The sequence below is a fragment of the Pogona vitticeps genome, chromosome 1 (assembly GCF_051106095.1).
Source record: "Pogona vitticeps strain Pit_001003342236 chromosome 1, PviZW2.1, whole genome shotgun sequence".
NCBI classification, from domain to species: domain Eukaryota; kingdom Metazoa; phylum Chordata; class Lepidosauria; order Squamata; family Agamidae; genus Pogona; species Pogona vitticeps.
In genome coordinates this window covers 218,267,656-218,274,795 of record NC_135783.1, presented here as the reverse complement: position 1 = coordinate 218,274,795, position 7,140 = coordinate 218,267,656, and the positions used below count along the sequence as shown (strand labels likewise).

The 7,140-nt window shown below is 41.5% G+C and overlaps 1 long non-coding RNA gene across 1 annotated transcript; it reads right to left on the bottom strand.

The window, feature by feature from the left end:
- Positions 1-439: 439 nt before the first annotated feature.
- On the bottom strand, positions 440-1,855 carry LOC140701892 (uncharacterized). Its single transcript, XR_012080894.2, has 2 exons — positions 1,600-1,855; positions 440-975 (listed from the first exon to the last, which is right to left on the bottom strand). It is a non-coding gene; the product is annotated as an uncharacterized LOC140701892 (long non-coding RNA).
- Between the last annotated feature and the right edge of the window lie 5,285 nt (positions 1,856-7,140).

Genomic DNA, 7,140 nt, shown 5'->3' with positions numbered 1-7,140 from the left:
TTGATCAATGTTTCAGCATCCCTCTGGTTCTAATGCACATTCCTAGTCACCATGTTTCAATGCTGCTTGAAGCTGGGTGGAAAAAGCCACCAATTTTTCTTTCTCTAACATTGGGTGAGGTCCTGCTGCTTAGTGTAGTAATTCACAACTTGAGTAAGTCCATTAGGTCAACAAGACTTACAGAGGAACTGCCTTACCACATCCTCACTGATTCCATGAGCCCACTCTAGAGACAACTTATTGTGCTGAGCGACAGGATTATCAACTACTGGATTCTTTCCCTCTGTCATGTGACTCTGAGTAAATTATTAAAAAACGAATAGACCCTAGGTTCTTCTGCATTTGTAATTACCAGATTCAATTATTCACAGAATGGAGAAGACCAGGATGTACCTGTATGCTTTGTGGGTGTTAAAGATGAAGAACAGCGCAAGGAGAATATGAGTATGCATATGATTTAATACAAAAGGATTCAACCCCAGATATTTCATAGCTAATCACTGAAAGCCCTCAGCTTGAATGGATGAATCTGTTAATTTTTCTTTCTCCCACATGCACTTTAAAGAGAAGTTCATCCTGCACATAAAGAAGTTTCTGAGTTTTGGTAAATTTATCAATAAGTGAACTGAAATGAAATTCTCAATATGGAAGGCTGGGGCATGCCTTTATGGGCAGCATAACTGGCCCACCTTCTGCAGGATTCTGTTATAGATGTAATATCTAACCACAGCCACCAACACATCTGAATTGCTCTGTTATTTTTTTTCCCAGTCCTTGAGGGAGGCACCTCATAATTAGTGGTGAAACAGTCAACTGAAGTAGCATCCACACGTCACTAGCTATAATTCAACTGCTGTCAGACTCAACCACTTCTTTCGGCTCATCAGTGGCACTTCTCTGCAATGAAAATATCTCTTTGATGTTGTTCAGAACCAAACTTGGCCTTGGTATATCAGTTTTCCATGTCAGTCGTGCCTGAAAGAAGCATAAGAGACACAACTTGGGTTGAAGCAGGCCTGTCATGGCTGCAATTACACATCTATATTCAAGACTGAGACAGACGATTCTACACGCCATAGTTCATAGGGTGAATAAAAATAAACATGTCCTGCAGAAAATATACATTTTGATTTTTTTTTTTTTTAACGAGGAAATGTTTCATCTGATATTATTTTTAACCAACTTCACATTACGATCATGAAGAATCAACTTCAAGGGAGAATTAGTCCAAGGACAAAAGAGTCTGGTTCAGGAAGAAGTGCTGTGTGCTTAAGATGACATTTCAGCATGGGCTTAAAGGATCTTCGGAGGCCTAAAGCAGAAATAAATTTAAACCAGAGAAAAGCAGCTACCGGCCTCCTTTAGACTCCTCTATACAACCCTATAATTTTCCAGCAAAATAAGGCAACTGAAGAAATTATTTTACAAGCCTTGTGATGGCCGGCACAATGATGGTCTATTTAGGACCCTAGGATTTTTTCTGACCTTCCACAATTTATACTAGTGTTCTTATGGGTGTCAGAGACATCATATAGAGGAGAATACTCCATTAGCATGACTCAAATAAGACCATTTCCTCTGCTATATATTGCAATTTACCTTCAACCTTATCTTCATAGGCCACTTCATCTCCTGGTCCTGATTTCACTTTGCCGTCAAGAGTACTATACTGAAAGAGTTCCTTCCAATTTTGATAACCAAGTGCAATTTCAATAAGAGAGCTGACAAAGGCTTCAGGAAACAAGGTTTTTTTTTTAAGAAAAAAAACATCAAAAGGAAGAAAAACAGCTCAGCTGACAAGCAATTTGTAGAGAGCATGACACGTTTTGTACACATCTCAGGAAAGCTTTTTCTTCTGAAAAGAAAAAGATATGAATATTATTGGCTGGATCACTCACACAATTAAGGTTTGGCAGGTTAACACTGCACAGTACAGGGGTGACTGAGGTGGGATAATGGATTTGTTTATAGGAGTTTTGGAAACTATACAACCTTATATTCCCCAAAATCCAACTCAGCACCCAAACAGATTCATCCTGTTATTACTTAAGACCTATTGATTTCTCTCAATTATTTTTGCTCCAAATAATAGCAATCAGCCAGCTTATTGATGATAGAGTCTCCTTTTCATCTTGAACTTACTATCCCCTTGTTTTGGCTTTGTGTTAAGCAAAGTGGACGTTTTATTCCTGGCCTAGGCTATGGAGCGAAGGGAGGGCTCTTGACAGAGACAGAGGCTGGTGTGGAAAGGGAGGTGGAGTTCTGCTCTGTTCCTGGAGTGGCCTCTCATTCAGTTCCACAGCCACTGAAGGAATGGTGTTGATTAGTTAGCAAATTGGGTATATTTGAATATCCTCTTTGTAAGTTAAAGGGATGGGAGTTGACACAATGCCTCGGTGCTGTTCATCATGTTGAATAAAGCACAGAGCCAATGGTCAACCAACTCAGAAATATTTATTACAAACTATTTACAACATTTCTCCACCACTCTGTTCACTTCCCTGACCCATCCACTGGAGAATTAGCATTTTCCATAGAGTCTCTTTTCAGGGACACTTCTCACTCGTACAATTAAAAAAAAAAACTGTCAAGGCTTGCAGATCTTCGGCCTTCCTTCTCTAATGTCCTTTGCCAACTGTTGTAAGTGTTTATAAATGACATTGCTGGCTTGGGGGCTAGTCTTCCCATGTTGCTGGACCTTTCCTCTTAGTTTCAGGGGCAACTCTTGGTTTGCTCTCAGACTTGTCAGGTTCCTGACGGTTCTCTTTGGTGAGCGTCCTCAGCCAGTACTAAGGGAGGAAGGACTACCTTTAGATGCTGCAAAGCCAGCATATGCCACAGGGTCTGGCTCTTCCTCACTCCACTCGGGGTCATCTGCCCAGTCTTCCACATTATTCTCTTTCTTTTCCTTCCCACTGATTGCCCCCCAGCTCTTCCCCAGCTTCCTTTTTGTCCTCCTTTTGATAGGAGATTTCCTTGGCAAGCTTTTCCCCACCTTTTTCACTTTCCCATCCATCTGGGTGTCTTCATTTTCCTGGCTCCAGTGGAAAGTTCACTCTGAAGTCATGGAAAAGGGATCAACTCAGTGCCGATCTTTAGCAGGGATCCAGGGCCAGTGGGGCGTATAGACTCTTCCTGAGTGTCAAAGCTCACCTACTCACAGTTGCCCATTTGAGAATTGAAATGCAGTTGTGTCTCACCTCTTTTGAATTTTAGTTCAAATGAAAACACTTGAGAGGATCATTGTTTTTCTTCTACTTGAGAATTCTGTTCAAGCTATTTAACAAATCATAATAAAGCAAAATTAGAAAGTATACCTCCCTCCCTCCCCCCCTCCCCCCTCCCCCCTCCCCCCTCCCCCCTACCTACCTACCTACCTACCTACCTACCTACCTACCTACCTACCTACCTACCTACCTACCTACCTACCTACCTACCTACCTACCTACCTACCTACCTACCTACCTATTCAGACATTAGACTCAAGATAGGATACTCGGGCAAAGGGGAGAGCATTTTCATCCCTCCCCCACTATTTTTACATCCACCACTTTCCTACATAAGGAGGAGGAACAATTTGAAGGAAGAAAACCTGTGCAGTCTGCAGGGTGCTTCACATGAAGCAGGGCCCTGAAAAATCAGGGTTGCAATTCACGTGGCACAGTATCTGCCAATAGTAGAGCTTTCCCTCTTCAGACGAGCCACCCTCCATGGGTAGGACGGAAACAATACCAGGGATGGAGGGGGGGGAGGGCTAAAACACTCCTCTCCTTGCAGGGGTATTTTACCCTATTTCTGAAGCCTGAATAGAACATAGGAATTTCAGAAAACAACAAAAACGGTGACATTAGAAATACAAGAGTGATACAAAATTACAAAAATGACATTTGGAATAATGCAATCGAATTTGAAACTCAACTAGTTTTGGATGTTTAGATTGCACACAAAGGCAAGATAAGCACCTAAACAATTCTTGTTGCATTCGATAATTGTTCATTGGCTGTCATCTGCAGTTTCATAGTATGTACAGTATATGCAGTCCACTCTTGCAGATGTTTAGTTACTTCAGGTACTGCCCCTATTTACTATGGTAATTTGCTTTTTTTTTTTTTTAGAACCCTACTTCATCATTACTAGCATGACCTAGTTCTAATTCTGGAATAGGGGTAAAAGAAAGCTACTTGCTTTTGAGACACTCAAGAAATAGGAATGAATAATCAAACAGGTAGCCATGTCAGTTTGTAGCAGCAAAAGACAGCAAAAGGCCAGTATTCTGTTTGGTGTTCCACGGGAGTAACTGCAAATGCAAAAATAGGTGAGGTAACACTTTTCTGTTGCATAATAAATGCCAAATAAATGCCGTCGTCCAGAAAATACATTTTGTAGACTGTAGATCGTGTCTCCAGCTGCAGGTAGGAATGAAGGCGATGAAACACTATGAAAAGGAGACTGAAAGATTTCCATATCCCTGTTTATGGGAGGACTGGTTCTTTATTCCAGTCATAGTGACATCACTGGAGAGACATCACTGGAAAATAAGCTCAGCTCAGAGCTGGACTTTAAAGAACTGAGCTGTTTTCTGGCTATGAAATACAGTTCAGTTTTTCCTCAGAACTCGGATCCTGACTAGGGTCCATTTGCCTATCAGGCTTTATAAGGGTTGCAGAGGTAGAAGTATAATGGTGAAATGTACGTCCCAGTGGAAATACCAGAAATCCCACAAGCTTCACCATTGGAAGCATGATCTAGGAATGCCAACTGTTTTATCTGGCTGTTAAATGTAAGTGAGCTAAGTTTCCATCTTACATTATATGTTTAACTCTAAGGTTATCAAGACTTTTATGTGGTGACATGAAATGTTTCTGAAAAAGTTATTTTTTTAAAAAAAGTGTTCCCTTTGTGCATTGTTTGTTTTCTCCCCCCCCCCCCCAAGCAGGGTCTGCTGATGCTAATGGACTCACAGCAGTATACCCTACCTCGGTTATTACAGGTCTAATTCAGTCATTAACATTTCATTAACGGACTCGCCTCCTAGCTGCTTCCATGCCTGTCTAGATATTGATGAGCTCCCTAGTATAAGAAAGTGGTCATTAAGGTGGCTTAAAGGGTTTATTAAAATAGCAGGGCTCATGTTCGTGGTGTATGTGTATATGTTATGCACAAATGTGCGTGTCCCTTGGCAACAGGCACTGGACAAATGGAAGGTATTGTGTTTTTTTTTCTATGTGAAAGCCAGGAGGAGAAGAGTGTGCTGTCTCCTCCAGAAAGCAAGGATGTAAAGGGAGAGGAAAGGGAGAGGGAAGTGTTAAAGGTGAAGGGAGACAAAGAAAGGGTTAAGATAGAGGTCTGCCTCTCAGAGGAAGGGGAAGGAAAGGAGGAGGCACAATATAAAAGTAGGGACAGGTGCGCGGGACTTTTATATCAAGAGGAGCAAGAAAGAAAAGGAGGAGGAGAAGAGTGAACATGTAAGCAATCTACTAAAAGATTTCCCAAACTTGAAAGTGGGAAGCTTGTTGCCCGATCCGGTGCCATAGAGAGGAGGAGTGACCATTAGGGAAACATCAAAATGGACAGCGGTGGTTTTCCCGAGGGGACAAGGTCCCTGGAAGAAGGTGGTACACCCAGACCCCACTTTCAACAAGCCGACCCCCAGAGGGGAATTGGGCCTGCCACCCATGCTGTGGCACTATATGCGCGTCAAGGAGTGCCCCGTTGAGGAAACCCAGCGACAAGGAGCGTTTTGGCCCGGCACCCCAATATTGAAGAAGGCCTTTAACCCTGATAATGTTAAGCATTATGATGGACCGTTGAATGGTTGGGATCCATTTATCCCCACAGAAGTTATTGATACGCCTTTGTTAAACATGAATAAAAATAGTTATAGTTTGAATGATTCAACTGTGTTGATTTCTGCGGCAAATTCGGGACCGCCTAAAACTTCTAAAGAACCTTTTGACATTCTACTTTGCTTTTTTCAGGAGAGCTATTCTTTCAGTCCAAAATTATATATTTTGGAAGAGGACCATAACTCTGGTAACTGTTTAAAATACTGGAAACTGTTTGAAACTAGAGTATTTGACTAGAAGCAGATGGTTTCCAAGTGTGTGCTGTGCTGACAGCACAAGCTAGGCTTGAAAAGGGCCACTTCTTCGTGATTGGTTCTTTCACAGATGTTCCAGTGCATGAAGGTAGGTTCATATGTTTTCAGGGGTAGTGAAGGGATTTTTGTTCCTACTACAACAAAGTGTACAACTACATACTGGGGGAAAATATGGTTTGATCCACTGTGATTCCCAGTTTATCAAACTGAGTTTTCCCAGGTGACCTGCATATAGAGGGCTATTTACTGTTTCCCATAGGACTAAATGGGAGCTACTGAGAACTGAATCAGCCCCTTTCTGCTTCATTGATTCATCCCATCTCATCATATTCCTTCCTTGTGCTGATTCGTTTGGTCTCTCCATGCTGAACTGACTTATATGCATGCACCCATTGATCATGCATTTCTCCTACAGCCCCCAAAGAAAGTTTCAGAGTGTGTTGTCTTTTGGGTTGTGAGCCACCCAGAGAATTTGGGTGATGGAGCAGCCATATATGCATAGTAAATAAAATAAAACAAAGTAATAACATCAGAGGAATATAATGCAAGCACTTTGTGGATATTACTAATTAGAGAGTTTAATTATGGTAGCAGTATAAAGTTCTTGAGCACTGCCATATTAAACTGTAAATGGAGCTTAGATTGAGGCAATAAAATGTATTTCAATTCTATTACAGTATCTTTATTGTGTTGTTAATGGCACACACAGCAAAGAAACATCCTGGAAAGAAATACTTGATGGGTATGTTAAAAGAATGACAAAATTAAATCACAAGAGAAGTGCAGAAGTTCTCCAGTCCATTGCTTTCCATTAAAAATATAGTCACAACTGCTCTGGGTGGTTTAGACCAGAGACAGAGAACATGTGGCCCTCCAGATGTCTTTAGACTGCAACTTCCAACATCTTAAACCATTGTGGATGCTAGCTAGAACTTCCATGTGCTTTGGACCAACAGCACCAGAACAGCACAGGTTCCCGCCTCTGTTCTAGACAAACAAGAGAAGTAGGATTAGAGCTTAAATCCATATATCCCTTGAAT